A 19,378-nucleotide genomic window follows, 5' to 3' on the forward strand; every position below is an offset into this window, starting at 1 on the left:
ATTATTTCATCAGGTCTCACCTCAGAGTCTTGAGTTGACAGTTTGGATCCTGTAGTAAATCACTGAGCTGCTTCACTCCTGATGGTCCAGGATCATTTCCTGTGAGATCCAGCTCTATCAGGTGTGAAGGGTTTGATCTCAGAGCTGAAGACAGAGCTTTATAACCTTCTTCACTGATACTGCAGTCTGAAAGTCTACAAAAAAATAACAACATGAGTTGAAAGTAACAATTTGGTTCAAATTCATCCAAAAAAAAAAAAAATCTTCATATTCTAAAATCAAGATCAATTAATTAGTTATTTTAGTAGCATGAAAAAAAAAAAAAAAATACACTTTTCTTGTCATCAGTGACTAGTGTGAGTTATGCCCTCTTGCAAAAACCATTCTAATCAATGAAGCTGTCTGGACTGCAAAAACAATCTTGTTTGCATCGTATCAGCACTTTTTTTTGTTTCTTTGGTTTGATGAGTCAGTGAGTGTGTGTCATGCACTGAACAAAACTCTGGTATTTCCAGCGCTGCCTAATCTAAACACTTCTGGATTCTCCACTACATTCATATGCTCAACAGAAATGTGTGTGATTGGTTAAAATGCTACATGCTTTTTAGGAAACATGCATAAAAATAAAATCTGATATAAGATCAGCAGGTCTAAATTAAATATTTTGCCCCCTTACTGTGAATTTGGTATGCCATTTTTGCCCAAAGCCCTCGTTAATTTTTAACCCTACTTTGGTTGTGTATAATTCATCCATAATCTAGGAAAAAATATAATTGTGAACAAATGTTATAGCTATTTTATTATTGTTGTGAAGATAATAACGACTTTTGTTTGTCTACACAAGTTTAGTGAATGAAAACCACTGTCTACAACAAAAACAATACGTTATTATTAGTATTATGGTATTGTTCAATTATTTTTACTACTGGAGGTGAACAGATAAAGTAATAATATTGCAGGTATAGCTGTGGTGTTGAGTGCAGCTGCTGGTGAAATGTACTCACTTCAGTATCTTCAGCTCACACACAGGGTTCTTCAGTCCCTCACAGATCTCTTTGACTCCTGAATCCAGCAGACGACTGTTGTTCAGGTTCATCTCTTTCAGGATGGGTTTTGGAGGAGAGAACAGTAGCTAGAACTGAACAGCTTTTCTCTGTCAGCTCACAGTTATTCAGCCTGAACACAAAAACAGCATTTCAGTCAGGACCACTTTCCTCAAGTGTATTTATTACAGTTATATTGCATACTGTTAGTGTTGGGCTTGAAGGAGGGAGTTTGATTGTGAGCAGCGATGCGATAGAAGAGATGCTGAAAGAATAGAATTAAATGAAGTGCTGTGATAAGTGTCAAGACTGGATTGGTGTGAGCTTGACTGACGTGGTCTGTCTGAACTAACACCATGCTTGATTATTATTATTATTCAGCACATATTCAACACACATCAGATCACCAGCTCTTCATATCTGATCACACATGTGACTGACAGTCTTTAATAATGAATAATCAAAGAGGTTTCAGTGTATAAATCATCTTCACTCACATTATTTTCTCCAGTTTTGCTGTGAGAGTCCATCAAAAGAGCAGAGAGTTTTCTCCCAATCCAGATCTCCTAAATTTATCTTCACTCAGATCCAGTTCTTTCAGTAATAATGGACTTTTACCCAGAACTCCAGTGAGATACTCACACGCTTCCTCTGCAGCAGGACTTTTCAAAAAACCTACACGAAGCACATAAGGATTTCAGATCATTTATATTTTTACATTATTTTTTGCTACAAATTCTGTTGTTTCTGTTGAATTTCTCTGAACTGCTATTTAAAGGGGTGCTATTATACTTTTTCACATTTTCAGCTTTAGTTAGTCTGTAATGTTGCTGTTTGAGAATAAAAAAGATCCGCAAAGCTCAAAGTCCACTTCAAAAGGAGATATTTTATTTAACAGAAATCACTTTTCAAAAACTACAACAAACGACTCGTTTGGACTACAACGCATATCTTCCGGGATTTGTGATGGTTGAGCTGCACTAGTGAAGACAGCGAGTGTTATCACTATGTCAGAGACACTGTCCGTGTACCTTCGTAGAATTCTTTTTTTATTTAATACTGAAATGTGAACAATGAAAAAAAAAAGGCACATTTTTCATTTGTTCAAACCAAACGAAAAATCAAGAATTCGGCTTCATTTTTCGTTTTGGGACAGAAAATTAATAAACAACTTGAAATTTAGATTTTTATATTTGGGTGTGGATGGGGAGTGAATCTTCGCTGTTTGGTGATTGGTAAATTAAAAATTAATAGTCCAAAAGAACATAATAATAGTCTTTCCTCTTCTACAGATTCTTAACTTGTTTATTTCTACTACATTTGATCTCTTTCTCAAGCAGCCAGATTAACGAATGGCTTTGACACAAAATCATACTGAGGCAGAGCCTTTTGGTCCTTTGGCACACCGCCTGTTTTTATTATAGTATCCTTCTATCAAAATCTGTGTGACAAAGCTGCGTGACACACTGTAGCGCGGGGTAGCGAAGCGCAGATCACTATCAGTTTATGTGAACATGTAGTCATAACTTTTGTTTTAGACAATACGCTGTGTTTTGGACTATGAAGGAACTTTAATATGACAGATATGAAAAAAAAAATACATCTCTGAATACTGATTTATTTGGTAACGAGCCTATTGTCATAATAATTATAATTCATTTGATGTAAGAATTTAACATTAAAGATGACATACAAAAGGTAAAAGTGTAAAAAAAAAAAAAAAAAAAACCCTGAAAATCAGGTGCCCCTTATAAAAAAAAAAGATAGAACCTGCGTCTGAAGATGCTTTTAGATGTATTTACAGTTTAATGCTCATCAGACGGCTGTATATGTACATTTACATAGCAATTACAAATGTATAATGAAATAAGATTAACTTTAAACAACATTTTTTAATACAGAAATATGAACAAAGTGAAATGATACTTGAATTATGGACGTAATATTGCCACTAGGTGGCGGTATTTCATTGTGATAATAAAGGAGCCTTTTATTCAGTCTATTTGTTGAAAATGCTTCATTCATTAATTCAGGAATAAAATCAAGTGGCTGTTTATAATAATTGGTCATTGAATTGTTGTCTATAATGATGGGTCTTTCAAAAACTCTTGATTCATTCAGGAATGATACACCACTCTTTGTGCCTACTGCAAGTCTGTCACACAACGGTTCTGTGACTTTGGTTTAGTTGGCAGAGAAAAAAACAATTTTGTATGCCATCAGTAAGCTGGCCAATACTCAATGTTAATTAAATAAACTCAGCTTATTGTCCTAAAACTACCTATGTTCATAAATTAATAGTGGTCTGCGCGCTTGTCTACAATACGTTCTCCCCGCGCTGCAGTGCGTCTCGCAGATTTGCCACTAAGATTTTTAATAGGTGGTTATAATAAAACAGGCGGTGTGCCAAAGATGTAGGCTAGTAGGTAGATGTTGAGTGCAGGTGTGAAGTAAATTAATATTTATGAGATAAACTAATATTTCACTGGTAGGTTGCAGAATTTCTGCCTACACAAAAGAAAGCTCTGTCTAGACTCTGCCTCAGTACGGTTTTTGTTTCAAGCCATTTGTTAATCTGGCTGTTTGATGAAGAGATAAAATATAGTAGAAACGAACACATTAAGAATCTGTAAACGCAAAGGACTCTTATTATGTTTTCTTAGGACTATTATTATGTTGTAATGTTTGGTTGACCAATCAGCGGAGCTGGGTGTTTCATTCCCGCCCACATGTAGAGATCGAATATTCAAGCTGTTTATTATTCACTTTCTGTCCCTGAACGTAAAAACCAAAAAATTAAGCAGAATTCTTGATTTTTCATTTTGTTCGCTATTTAAAGGGGTGCTATTATGCTTTTTCACATTTTCAGCTTTAGTTAGTCTGTTAATGTTGCTGTTTGAGAATAAAAAAGATCTGCAACGCTCAAAGTCCACTTCAAAAGGAGATATTTTTTATTTAACAGAAATCACTTTTCAAAAACTACAACAAACGACTCGTTTGGACTACAACGCATATCTTCCGGGATTTGTGTGATGGTTGAGCTGCACTAGTGAAGGCAGCGAGTGTTATCACTATGTCAGAGACACTGTCCGTGTACCTTCGTATAATTTCGTTTTTAGATTTAATACTGAAATGTGAACAATGAAGAAAAAAAATTGGCACATTTTTCATTTGTTCAAACCAAACGAAAAATCAAGAATTTTTAGAATGGGGCTATTTGTTCGTCAGAGTGCTTGTTTGAGTGATTGACTTCAGTGAAATGTGAATATGACGTCATGATTTGAAGGTGAACTTATTGAGTTATAAGAACATATCCAAACCTTAAATAACACTTCGAACAATAAACCAGAGATCAGTGTCAGAAATAACTATTTTATAAGGGGCAACTGATTTTTGTTTTTTTTACACTTTTACCTTTTGTATGTCATCTTTTAATGTTAAATTCTTACATCAAGCAAATTAGAATTATTATGACAATAGGCTGTTACCAAATAAATCAGTATTCAGAGATAGAACCTGCGTCTGAAGATGCTTTTAGATGTATTTACAGTTTAATGCTCATCAGACGGCTGTATACGTACATTTACATAGCAATTACAAATGTATAATGAAATAAGATTAACTTTATACAATATTTTTAATACAGAAATATGAACAAAGTGAAATGATACTTGAATTATGAAAGTAATATTGCCACTAGGTGGCGGTATTTCATTGTGTTAATAAAGGAGCCTTTTATTCAATCTATTCGTTGAAAATGCTTCATTCATTAATTCAGGAATAAAATCAAGTGGCTGATTATAATAATTGGTCACTGAATTGTTGTCTATAATGATGGGTCTTTCAAAAACTCTGATTCATTCAGGAATGATACACCACTCTTTCTGCGTACTGTGAGTCTGTCACACAACGGTTCTGTGACTTTGGTTTAGTTGGCAGAGAAAATAATTTTGTATGCCATCAGTAAGCTGGCCAATACTCAATGTTAAATAAACTCAGCTTATTGTCTAAAACTACCTATGTTCATAATTAATAGTGGTCTGCGCTTGTCTACAATACGTTCTCCCCGTGCTGCAGTGCATCTCGCAGATTTGCCACTAAGATTTTAATAGGTGGTTATAATAAAACAGGCGGTGTGCCAAAGATGTAGGCTAGTAGGTAGATGTGAGTGCAGGTGTGAAGTAAATTTAATATTATGAGATACAACTAATATTTCACTGGTAGGTTGCAGAATTTCTGCCTACACAAAAGAAAGCTCTGTCTAGACTCCAGAGCTGGGTAGATTACTTATGAATTGTAAGCAGTTTCTGATTACAGATTACATGACAAAATTTGTAGTCAGTAATATAATCTCTTAGATTACACACTTTTGGTAACGTAATCTGATTACTTTTGGATTACATTTAGATTACATTTGTGCTAACCCTTATTTGATATCCCATATAATGAATTAGCCTAATCTTGTGCTATTTTGACAGATAAAAAAAAAAAAAAAAAAAAACAAATATATATATATATATATATAATATATATATATATATATATATATATATATATATATATATATATATATATCTATATATCTATATATATATATATATATATATTCCTAAAATATATTTAATTCACCAACAAGAGCCACAATAGCTTCTTTTTCAAGTGCAATGTATTGGAAAGTTAATACTTAAAAAAATACTAACACTAATGTACCTTGCTGTTAGTGTTTGCTAGTAACACTGAATAAAACTAAATCACATCTTATGATTTTAAAAGCATATTTACTTAGAATTAAGTAAATTTAGAAAACAGCTACATATTGAAAAAACATGAAATTAACAGCAATATCCCTGCTAGGTCAAATATTAAATTAATATTAAATAAAAAAAACACTAGAAGTGCTATATGACTGTATTAATGAAAAACATCAAACAATAGCTACATTGCAAACATAAATTCTGAAAAAGACTAAATTCACACAGCAATGAGATTTCTATCCATCTCAAAACATTTTAAGTGCATAGTACTAATGAGGAAAAGACACAACACGATGTAGTACACATGCCAGACCAGCATGTGGCACTGAAATTATGCCACAGAGACACACTAAGAACGGAGAAGACATGGACTATGCGCATAAACCTTGCGCTCGGTATACAAACGAACATGGAACAATACATTTATTAATTTGTGTTAATGTTAGTTAATAAAAAAAAACAATTGTTCAGTGTTTGTTCATGTTTTTGTTGCTCTTACGTGACGTAGTGTTTGACTAGGGGCGAGACGTGGGCTGATGATGTCATCGTTTCAGAAAATAAACAGATTCGCTGTCCACACGAAAACGCAAAGGCGGCGTTTTCAAATTGATCCACTCTGGGACCCGTTTCACTCTCCCAAAACGCCGGATCCGTGTGGACGAAACACCTATACGATACAAAATGCATGCGTATACAGCGAAACGTGTCTCCGTGTGGACGGGGCCTTGAAGTGCATAAGGGTAAAACAATGAAGAAAAAATCAACATTACAAAAATATATTAAAGAATAACTTTGCTAGGTCAAAGATTTCCGTGGACAGCAAATTAATCCGTGGTAGGCAGATCTTACACTGAACAGTGACATTTTCCCGTGTCTTTCTTTAAAAATGAAATTATGTCAGTACATCCAGTGATTAAAGGCTGCGTTACCCTCCATTTTCCATTATCTTGTTGCTGATTTCTTCTGAGCGCGATTCTGACAACCCTCCCCCTCTCCGCCGGAAAAACTTGAAGAATCACGAACGTATATAAGCGTCAGGTTTATTAGGAAAAAATATAAACGTTAAAAAAGGAAATTTAGGAGAATCAATTAATTTTGAACAACTTATTACCATTGTGTAAATAATATGTAATCATGTAATCCATAAAAAAGTAACTGTAGTCTGATTACGAGTATTTTAAAAAGTAGTTTACTCTAATTACAAGTACTTGAGATTTGGAATCTGATTATGTAATCCAGATTACATGTAATCCGTTACTACCCAGCTCTGCCTCTGTCTCAGTACGGTTTGTTTCAAGCCATTCGTTAATCTGGCTGTTTGATGAAGAGATAAAATATAGTAGAAATAAACACTTTAAGAATCTGTAAATGCAAAGGACTCTTATTATGTTTTCTTAGGACTATTATTATATCGTAATGTTTGGTTGACCAATCAGCGGAGCGGGGTGTTTCATTCCCGCCCACATGTAGAGATCGAATATTCAAGTTGTTTATTCTCTTTTTGTCCCTGAACGTAAAAAACAAAAAATTAAGCAGAATTCTTTATTTTTCACTTTGGCATGGTCCGTGTACTTTCTCGTTCATTCATTATTCTATTTCGGAATGAAAGATGAAATTTAAAAAAAGGGTGCAGCTTGGTTTTTTTTGTTTAAAAGAAAAAAAAGCAAAAAATGGCTGTATATTGTTTTCCAAATGTATTGTTGTCATCAAATAATAGTATTAGAAAATTGGACGAAAAAAACGAAGTCAGTGTATGGTCCGTGTACCTTTTGATCATTTCATTTCTTATTTAGAATGCAATAACGAGAAATGGGGAAATGGCTCGTTTATTCGTTTTTCCGAGAAATGGGGAAATGGCTCGTTTATTCGTTTTTCCGCTCCTTTCTTTTTTCATTTGGGGTTTACAAATCGGTTTTATGGCTTCAGTATTTAATTCGCACTTGTGGGTGGCGCTGAAACACTCCTCTCATCTGATTGGTCGAATCGCTCCTCCTTCAGTGTGGTCTTTTCTTTCTTTCAGGCAGAATAAGAGTCAGTACTATAACGTCTGAAACCACCACTCACTGTTAATTAGCACAATAATTGAATCAGTTGTTGCTGGGGGCACATAATTTTGTGCTGCTGCGACTTGCAAGTGACCCCTTTAAATTATTTCTAGGTTATAGTATTGTATGAATATTGTCCCACTGATGAATACAGTGCAAATAGTTCTGTCTCCTTGAATAAAAGTGAAGTGGAATTATAAATCAATAATAGACTGAACAGTTCCATGATGATCTGTCTGTAACATTTACCACTCTCGTCTTTTAAGTCAAAAAGTCACTAAGTATGTGTGTGTGTGACATTAATAAATCATTGTAAAAAAAATTAAAGTTAAATTTATGAAATAAATTAGTAATATTAGTTTTATTACATACTAAATTGGTTGATGTTTCTCTTCTTAGTCTTCTTTGTTGGTTTGAGAAAGCCAACATATATTTAAACATTATTAATATTTATTATGAGAGTAATTGACACCGACTAGAACTTTAATGTTTCACCAAATTCAGCTCAGATCTTCAGACTCATCTGACTCGTTGCTGTATAACTGGTCAGACTTACCTTCCCAAAAAATCCTAGTGACTTTTGTTATCTGAGCAATGAAGGCCTTTACACTTCATGTCCACTAGAGGGGGCGACAGGATTTTTGTTTACATCAGTTTTAAATGACAAATAAATACATGAATTTCATGTGTACTGCCATGAATATGCTATATCTCTGTACAAGAATAAACTTCACACTTCAAGCTGTACAACTACTTAAAACTTCCCATTCCCATCCAAATTTATTTGAAGATATTGTTTATTCACACTGGTTTATGCATTTAATGTTTGCCCATCTGGAACTTTTATTTTTCATGAGCTGTATATTTTAAGATGTACTAGGTGTTGATAAATCACATGCAATGAATGTAAAGAGCTAATGTCAGGACTCTCAGTCCTGCTCCTGGAGGGCCAGTGTCCTGCAAAGTTCAGCTACCCCGAATAAACACACCTAAGCTAAGCAAGGTCTTCAGGATCAGTAGCAGTGTCCAAGCAAGTGTGTTGGAGCTGAACTCTGCAGAACATGGTTCTCCAGGTTCAGGACTGGGTTTTAAATCTATAAATTAATTTGTACAGTTGGGTGTCTGCATGCAGAGGTGTACGTCAGTAGGTACAATGGAAAATGTAATCTGTACAAATTTTTATTTAATCATTTAAACATGCAAACAAAACTGCAATGTTTTGGAAAACTATCACATTTGCACATACCCTGCTTGGACCTTACTGACTGAACACATTTTACTGCAGGAAGTGGGAAAAAAAATGCAAACTGTTTGATACAGAATAACACAAAACTCTTAGTGGCTTCAAGAACATTAGAAGTTACTGCAGGAAGTGGGAAAATGCATTCTGTTACACAAAACTCTTAGTGACTTCAAGAACTTTGGATAGGGCTGCAACTTCTGTGATGACAAAATCTTCAGATCTACATTTAGGGCACTGCCTTGAGATCTCCATGCACCTTGCACTTACACACTCCTGCAGCATGAGGTGAACACAGGTTCTTCAATGATAGCATTAACATTAACTACTGGAGCTGGTGCCGAATAAAAATGATTATGTTTTGGAAAACAGCAAGTCAAATGTAGAATGAGGGCCACACACTTGCATTGAATGTAGCATTGAATAGACTGAACATGAGCAATACCCATGTTACTGTTTTTAGCACCATATTTGTTCTTTCTAGTTTACGGTGTTTTGGTTAGGATATTTAAAGATGCAGTTTTTTTTTTTTAACTCTGCCTTCAACAGATCCTTGATTTGCGATTTGAGGTTATGAAAAACAGAGGGATCAGCATCACTGTGATAATATATATATAATTATTTATGTCGTAATATATATTTCACTTACCCCTCCTTACTTCAAAACGTCTGTTGGAGGCCCTTTGTGGCTTGACTATTTTCCGCTTGTTTTTACTGACGTACCTCTGCATGCAGACACACAACTGAACAAATTCATTTATAGATTTAAAAACCCAGTCCTGAACCTGGATTTTTGGGGAAGATAAGTCTGACCAGTTATACAGCAACGAGTCAGACAAGTCTGAAGATCTGAGCTGAATTTGGTGAAACATTAAAGTTCAAGTCGGTGTCAATTACTCTCATAATAAATAATAATAATAATGTTCAAATATATGTTGGCTTTCTCAAGCCCAACAAAGAAGATTAAGAAGAGAAACATCAACCAATTTAGTATGTAATAAAACTAATATTACTAATTTATTTCATAAATTTAACTATATTCATTTTCACAATTATTTATTAATGTCACACACATACTTAGTTACAGACATATTATCATGGATCTGTTCAGTCTATTATTAATTTTTATTTCCACTTCATTTTTTTATTCAAGGAGACAGAACTATTTGCACTTTTTTTTTTATTTGTACTTTTTTGATTATATAATTTATTATAGAAATAATTTAAAGGGGTCACTTGCAAGTCACAGCAGCGCGAATTGTGTGTCCAGCAACATCTGATTTAATTATTATGCTAATTAACAGTGAGTGGTTGTTTCAGACATTACAGTGCCACACTTGTACTGATTCTTATTCTGCCTGAAAGAATGAAAAGACCGTGCTGAAGGCGGAGCGATTCAACCAATCAGATGAGAGGAGTGTTTCAGCACAAGCGCGAATTTAATATTGAAGCCAAACCAATTTGTAAACCTCAAACGAAAAAATGAGAAATCGAGCCAAAATCTAATTTTCCGTTTGTTTAAACTAAACGGAAAAACGAATAAACGAGCCATGTTTCCATTTCTTATTGCATTCTAAATAAGAAATGAAATGATCAAAACATACACAGACCGTACACTGACCTTTTTTTCTAATACTATTATTTGATGACAACAATACATTTGGAAAACAATATACAGCCATATCTGCTTTTTTATTTTAAACAAAAAACCAAGCTGCACCCTTTTTTAAATTTCATCTTTCATTCCAGAATAGAATAATGAGTGAACGAAAAAGTACACAGACCACGCCAAAGTACACGGACCTGGTGTCCATTCATTTTCGTTTTTTAACCCAGAAATGAAAAACGGAAAATGCGGTTTCTTCTTTAATGGTTCAAACACTGATGAATAGAATAAACAGACACAAACTAATTTTCATTATTCAAAATTTGAATTCATTAACAAAATCGTAAAAATTATATGTTTTTTAATGTGTACTGTATATAAATGCCAAATTTAATTTTTACCATTTTTAGTGTATTTATACAGATGCTAAGGCCCTCTCGCACTACTGACGTGGCCATCATACCTGCTTTATGAAAACTTTTAGCTTCTATGATCTTGAAGTGCCCCTATTATACCATTTCTAAGGTTCCTAGTATTGTTTTGGGAGTCTTCTAAAATTTACATGCATGCAAGGTCAAACAACCCTTTTGGTTTTCTCAGACTATGCATTTAATATCACCCACATTTTCCAACGATTCTCAAATGATTTGTTCGAAAGCAGTTCTAAGATTCAGTCTCTCTAACCCCATAGCTCCTATGGTCAAGCCTCATTTATTATAACTGATTTTTGTGAGATCGATATAAATTAATGACAGCTTTATAATTTTATAGGGAGCGCAGAGCACGCTTTCTTGGCCAATTTATTCAGAATTTCAGTAAATTTAGTTTTTCATTGTGCTGTTGGACCAGTGACAGCTGCATGCTGCAAACATCTGCATGTAGACTGCAACCAAAATGGTCGCAAACATCTGAATTGTAGCATATCAGACCCGAACCAGACAAATTAAAGATTCGATCGGGAGCCTGGTTGAAACATGAGCCGAATTCCACAGAAAGGCAACAGGATGTTGTAAATCAACTCCTAGCACCACAGTCTGAAGCAAGATAACCAACCAGCTCTTTCACAGAACAGCTTTCAACATTTACACCATTAGAACAATTATTGACAATTTCAATTCGAAGAAGAGATTGTCAAATTTGGGGCAAGTAATCAAAGAGATGCACAGTGGTGACCATCACATGTAAACCCATGATAGTAAACATGATCACAAGCTCTTTGGATTGACTTCCCCCACCTAGAAGGAAAACAGACTGAAATTCCCTAAGGAGACCTGTTAACCTCTCTGGTCTTCACAGGACATATCCTTACTCCACAGAATGGCGCAGAGAATGCCTTCCAATGCATATATGCACCAAAATGAACTCAAAAAAGACTTCTAAATGGATACCAGTCCATTGCTTAACTCAATATCATACATGTAACCCACACATTTGACTAAAATGTTTCTAATCACTTATTGTGTATGTCTTTTTAAATAACTCTTGAATAGCTTAAGGGATCATATTCATGTTTAGTATGTGTGTGTTCTGTGTATGTCTTTTTAAATAACTCTTGTTATTTATCAAATGTTTCATATTCTTGTTATAGGAATCATGTCCAAGTTATACCCTGCAAGAGCGGGAAAATTCGGACCACGTGATTGATAAGATAACATATGATTTATGAATGGGTGGGACAAACATCGCAACACCCCCCGAAAAGACAATATCTAATTGGTCAAGACAACATTTGAGGTGTGGCCAAAAGGTCAGTTTAATACTCAGGACACCATCAAATTCATGCTTTTAGTTTGCGTCTAGCTTTTGCTATCAGTCATGCCGGCTTTTAGCCTGCTTTTAGCTTTTGCTTTTAGTCATGCTTTATCATGACTTTTAGCATTCTTTGAGCCCGGTTCCAGCGTGCTTCGGCCTGCACGCCTGCTGCTACTTAGCCACGATGAGAAGAAACACCACCTAATCTCTTCAAACTTTACTTGTATTCTTTTACTTTAGTTTCTTTTTTCCGTTGAGAGTTCGTGTTCTGAGGTAAGTTTTGCAACGCCGTGTCTCCGAGTCTGACCTCGCGTGCCCGTCTGAAACTTCGACCAGCCCACAACTGCGCATCGTCAGCCTACACCCCAACCACGGGCTTCCGAAGATGTCACTTCAACGACTACTGAACATCCAGCCAATCAGCAACCTCGGGAAACCTCCTTTTCAACGACAACAAAGGGACCCCCTTTACACAGGGATCACAAGTAACATACCTCCTGACTAAGCTGAACTGGTTTATCTAATATAATTTTAACCTCATTGAGGAACTCAGTGCGAGGGTTAATTAAGTGATTAAATGGTTGTTCATGTCTATGCAATTTCACGTATTGCTGTAAACTTGGGATTTCACATTTTCATTCTCTTAAACTCATTCTTCCCTAACTTTCTATCTTCCTGCAACTTGCGTGAATGTGTGAGTGTGTGTGCTTATGTGTTAGATTAGTTTATATGTCTTAGATTTATCTAATAAAGCCTTATTTATATTGAAAAGAGAAGTATCTTGTGTTTTGTGCTTAAGTTAATGTCTTAAACTGCCGATCTTGTTACTGTGCTAATTAATAGTGTTTTCACTATACTTTGGATATTAATATCCAGCACAGATTTGATGTTAAACGGCTCGTTCAATGAATCGCTGGCCGTTTCAGTGATCAGCTGTGAAACAGTGATTCTGTTCAAATTCCCTTTAAATTCTTAAATGATTCCCTTTGAGCTAAATTGACCTGTTTCCCTTACACAGGTAAGGGGCGTGACATTTCCTGACCAGGCACCGAGAGGAGCCAATCACAACACACACTGGCCCAGCTAACCAATCACAGCACATTTCGTATTTCAGAAGGCGGGCCTTCATTTGATACAGGAACTATTCAAGCCGTTTGTACCAGACTGGGGCGAGAGGTGTTGTAATAATGTGAAATATGTGAAAAATAATGTGTTTTTTGAACAACCTAGTATTAGAGTCTGTTCTAGTACACCCCCAAAACAAAATCCAGACCTTGTAAAAGTGACCCATTTGATTCCATTTCATGTCATTCATATTCAACAATGGTGCATTTGACCCTACTATGTATTTTCATACAGATGATTATTTACATATTTTAAGGTTTTTTTTCACCTGATGGTCTTTAATGAACAGAGTCCATCCTGTAGTAAATCACTGAGCTGCTTCACTCCTGATGGTCCAGGATCATTTCCTGTGAGATCCAGCTCTATCAGGTGTGAAGGGTTTGATCTCAGAGCTGAAGACAGAGCTTTATAACCTTCTTCAGTGATACTGCAGTCTGAAAGTCTAGAAAAAATTAATCATGAATTGAAAGTGCCTAACAGTGCACATTTATCTAGGATAAATATTTAAACTAGCATTGTGATATTGAACTGTTTTATATCTTCTGATTTTATTTTAGGCAAGTCGTGGTGATTTGAGAAGGCTAAATTGTTCAAACATAGGCTATGATCATCTCACTGTCTGTTGCAGGACGCTTGGTCATTACTTATCATTTACTTTGTATAAAAATAATAAAAAAAATATATATATATATTTTTGCATTTAATGAACAAAAAATGCACTAAATGTTTTTCAAAATAACCTTATTAAAAAAAATTAAATTAATTATAAATCACTTTTAATTTTAATAGCTGAAACAGCTGTTTTGGGAGAGAGAGCGAGGGAAAAAGACGGGCTCAGGTCTGACTCGGGCCGGTAATTCGGATAAACTGTCAGATAAAAACTGGGACAACACTGTTTTGTTCTCTGTTGTTTTCCTCTGTGAGCATGCACTTGATAGATATATTTTCCCATTTTGTTAAATTTAAAACGTGTGACATTCATTCTGCACTCACTGATCATTTGGTCCTCAGAAGAAAAAAATAAAATATAAAAAAATTACTGGTAAACTCAGAAGAAATCCTGCAGGCGCCCCTGTGCTATATACACGATATACACACAATCCCCCACTGAAATTCAGGACCTGATTAAATATAACTGTTATACATAGATTAATTAAATTGCTGGTTTAAAATGTCATGGCTTTCCCAGGTTTTTTATGACCGTAAGAACCCTAATAAAAGCAACTGATGCACGCTTATCACTTAAACTGGTCACTAATGTGATGCACGAATGCTCCGTTACCTCTTCCTCCTCTAATCACATGCCGAAACAGTTCCCCAGACTTGGTTCTGGGACCGCACAATTACAAATTATATCAAAAACCATCTCAGAGGTGGTTTTTCAGATGCCACCAGTGTTTGAACACACATAGAAAACAATAGATATTAATTTTAAAGACACAGTGCTTCTTCTCCAGTGTGCTGGTGCTAAATGTTGGAGGCTACTGGTTGAAGAACAAGATTTATTGACACTAACTCATGATCTGCTCACATGTAAATACACTTCGCTCTTAAGCATGTGGCACTGCAGACTGTATATTTAAATAATTGCAGACTTTTGTGATTTGATAACTGCACTAACCCATATCACAATGTCGAGTTTATTTTTATTAATTGTGCAGTCCTGGTGAGAAGTGTGAAATATTTTCAAATTTATGAAACTGTGGTGGGTCACTAGAGTCTGGGTAATTAATGGGATACACTTAAAATACTTACTTCAGCTTTTCCAGTCTACACTGTAGATTTTCAAACAGAGTCAAGATGATCTTCATTCCTGGGTTTTCTAGTTTATTCTCACTCAGATCCAGCTCTGTCAGATTTGAAGGGTTTGAATTTAGAGCTGCAGCCAGAACATGACACCCTCCTTCTGTGATACAGTTGTTCTTCAGACTGCATAAAGAGAAAACACTTCAGTTTTAATCTGAATATTTACCAGTATGTTTTAGCTGACAGTTGACAAATACTGCTGATGTTAATGATAGCCACATTACAAAAGTCACATGTTTTTTTTCAGTCAGCAGTCTCTTAAAAAAAAGAAACATAAAAAAAAACCAGCAGAAAGAATTAAAAAATGTCCTTGTAACAATGAAAAAACGTACATCAGTGTGTTGAGTGTACAGTGTTTTGTCCTGCAGTAGAGCAGTGATCTGATTCACTAATGCAGAACATTGAGATCCAGTGATCTCTGTCTACTCATCGTGCCTACATCTAGACTTAAAAAAACAAGGTTCATGGTCATTTGCATTCAGAAATGCCAATAAACCAATAAACCATATATAGCGACAACACCTTCCTTTATAAATCATGTGAATGTATAATGTCCTCACCGAAATCATGGAAAAAGAAAGCAGTACTGACTGAGTAGCCATTCTGTGCTCTCACTAAACCAGACCAGCGCTCTTTGAAAACACTTCTCTGCTCAGCACATGGTTTGTCTAATCTTCCAGCAAAGCAAGTCAATGACACTATAGCTACATTTCAAATTACTTCGCAGCTGCACTGCAAATAAAAAAGGCTTATCTTACTTACTATCTTTGTCTTGTTTCTAGTTAAAATATCTAAAAATTCTTCAAGATGCATTTACTATATAAGCAAACAGATATTTAGTCTTATTTCCTGGGGGGGTCAGTGGAAGATTATAGATCAAGTTGGAAGATCCCACACTTTGTGTGAAACTGTTCTTATGTGCTCATTAGACACACATCTGTGCGTATGTACTGTTGATAAATGAGGGCCCTGTAATGTAGAGTTTATGCTGGAATTAAAGCCTGCAAATTTCACTGAGCTGAAGCAGTTCTGTCCTCAATTCTGTGGCAAATGATCTAGGTCCATGTTAACAGATGGATCTGAATTCTAACCAAACACTAGAGATTGTCACCAAACTTACCTCAGTATCTCTAATTTGCAATTAATATTCTTCAGGCCAGTGCAGAGGAGCTTCACTCCTGAATCCAGCAGATTATTATTGTTCATGTTCAGCTCTTTCAAATTAGTATCTGATCCAAGAACTGAAGCCAGAGCTGGACAGCTTTTGTCTGTTTAAGCCACAATCATTTAAACTACAAGAGAAATAAATCAAATCACAGAGTTAGATACATGTAATACATTTATTAAATACAAAAAATAAATTTATGGCAATTATTTTTACATGAACAGTAAAAAATAACCCAGAAAAATTTAGTTTCTACAAAAAAATGAATGAGTTCATTATTTTCCATAATGTAATGATAAAAATTAAACTTTCATATATTTTAGATTCATTGCACACCAACTGAAATATTTCAGGTCTTTTATTGTTTTAATACTGATGATTTTTGGCATACAGCTCATGAAAACCCAAAAAATCTCAAAAAATTAGCATATTTCATCCGACCAATAAAAGAAAAGTGTTTTTAATACAAAAAAAGTCAACCTTCAAATAATTATGTTCAGTTATGCACTCAATACTTGGTCGGGAATCCTTTTGCAGAAATGACTGCTTCAATGCGGCGTGGCATGGAGGCAATCAGCCTGTGGCACTGCTGAGGTGTTATGGAGGCCCAGGATGCTTCGATAGCGGCCTTAAGCTCATCCAGAGTGTTGGGTCTTGCGTCTCTCAACTTTTCTCTTCACAATATCTCACAGATTCTCTATGGGGTTCAGGTCAGGAGAGTTGGCAGGCCAATTGAGCACAGTAATACCATGGTCAGTAAACCATTTACCAGTGGTTTTGGCACTGTGAGCAGGTGCCAGGTCGTGCTGAAAAACGAAATCTTCATCTCCATAAAGCTTTTCAGCAGATGGAAGAATGAAGTGCTCCAAAATCTCCTGATAGCTAGCTGCATTGACCCTGCCCTTGATAAAACACAGTGGACCAACACCAGCAGCTGACATGGCACCCCAAACCGTCACTGACTGTGGGTACTTGACACTGGACTTCAGGCATTTTGGCATTTCCTTCTCCCCAGTCTTCCTCCAGACTCTGGCACCTTGATTTCCGAATGACATGCAAAATTTGCTTTCATCCGAAAAAAGTACTTTGGACCACTGAGCAACAGTCCTGTACTGCTTCTCTGTAGCCCAGGTCAGGCGCTTCTGCCACTGTTTCTGGTTCAAAAGCACACGCCTGTGCACGGTGGCTCTGGATGTTTCTACTCCAGACTCAGTCCACTGCTTCCGCAGGTCCCCCAAGGTCTGGAATCGGTCCTTCTCCACAATCTTCCTCAGGGTCCGGTCACCTCTTCTCGTTGTGCAGCGTTTTTTGCCACACTTTTTCCTTCCCACAGACTTCCCACTGAGGTGCCTTGATACAGCACTCTGGGAACAGCCTATTCATTCAGAAATTTCTTTCTGTGTCTTACCCTCTCACTTGAGGGTGTCAATGATGGCCTTCTGGACAGCAGTCAGGTCGGCAGTCTTTACCCATGATTGCGGTTTTGAGTAATGAACCAGGCTGCGGGTTTTTAAAAGCCTCAGGAATCTTTTGCAGGTGTTTAGAGTTAATTAGTTGATTCAGATGATTAGGTTAATAGCTTGTTTAGAGAACCTTTTCATGATATGCTAATTTTTTGAGATAGGAATTTTGGGTTTTCATGAGCTGTATGCCAAAATCATCAGTATTAAAACAATAAAAGACCTGAAATATTTCAGTTAGTGTGCAATGAATCTAAAATATATGAAAGTTTAATTTTTATCATTATATTATGGAAAATAATGAACTTTTTCACAATATGCTAATTTTTTGAGAAGGACCTGTATATGTATATATATATATATATATATATATATATATATTAGAAATGTATTGATTCAAATTTCCTACATAATATAGAATGCTTGAATAAGACTTTATAAAATATGTAAATGAATAATAGGTTTATATCATTAATAGCAATGATGATATATTTTAAAAGTGCTGCTCTATCTTGATGAGTGTCTTGAGGTGGAGAATCTGGAGGTTAATCATTTATTTATTGAGGTTATCCAAGAGTAGATCTCTTTTATAGCAGAAGTCAAAGAAGTTGAACTGCATATTGGAGTAGAAACAACTATGGAACAATGTGTTTTATAATAACATGATGTGTTTTCTTCTGCAGCTAACTAAACAGCTTTGTTTTGCTGAAAATAGACATTTTTTTTACATAAAACCTATGTAAATCTAATAAAATAGCATTGTAATTTAATTCCTAAGGACTGCAGTTTTTAAAGAAAAAAAGTTAAAATAAAATATATATATACTTATAATTGGTATATGGTTAATAATCACTATAGATCAGGGGTGTCCAAACCTGATATGTATCAATTAGGGGTGGGACGGTTCACTGAAAAAAATTTAACCGTACGGTTCTCCACACACGGTTCGGCATGTGCTAGGACTGCGGTTCAACTTAAATCTGACAATGCATCTGTAATATTCAGGGTTCGGCTAATGTATGTTTTCTGCTGATGGATGCGCATTCTGGGTTCCAAGTACATTACAACAACAGCCACGAAAAAAAAAAAAAAAAAAAAAAAGAGAAAAACCTGGACAAACCATTCACTCTTGTTCAATGCGAATGCTGGAATGTGTGCAGTCATTCATCACCGGGGTGCTTATAGTGTGCACACAGGTGAGACCTGAACAGCACACATTGATATCTGTGTTTTAACTAAACTCATTTTAGCTTTGCCAGTTTAAACATTTAAGAGCCAGAGAACGCGAGCTCACACGAGCAGTGAGAAGATTTGTGCGTGCGCTCATCCGAAGCGTGCAAACCCTCAGAACACGCACAAATATTAAGCTCTCTCTCTGAGTA

General features: G+C 35.5%; 1 protein-coding gene and 1 long non-coding RNA gene across 2 annotated transcripts in view; both read right to left on the reverse strand.

Annotated features, from left to right (window-relative positions):
• The window catches only part of LOC109055738 (ribonuclease inhibitor-like), a 536,777-nt gene that overhangs the window by 103,051 nt on the left and 414,348 nt on the right, over positions 1-19,378 (reverse strand). The window lies entirely within an intron of this gene.
• Positions 135-19,378, reverse strand: part of LOC122141407 — a 19,879-nt gene continuing 635 nt past the window's right edge. The window contains exons 2-3 of the long non-coding RNA XR_006157791.1: positions 1,005-1,176; positions 135-194 (exon numbers count right to left, since the gene is read on the reverse strand). This is a non-coding gene — a long non-coding RNA (uncharacterized LOC122141407). The remainder of the gene's footprint in view (positions 195-1,004; positions 1,177-19,378) is intronic.

Source organism: Cyprinus carpio, chromosome B22, assembly GCF_018340385.1.
Source record: "Cyprinus carpio isolate SPL01 chromosome B22, ASM1834038v1, whole genome shotgun sequence".
Lineage (NCBI taxonomy): Eukaryota > Metazoa > Chordata > Actinopteri > Cypriniformes > Cyprinidae > Cyprinus > Cyprinus carpio.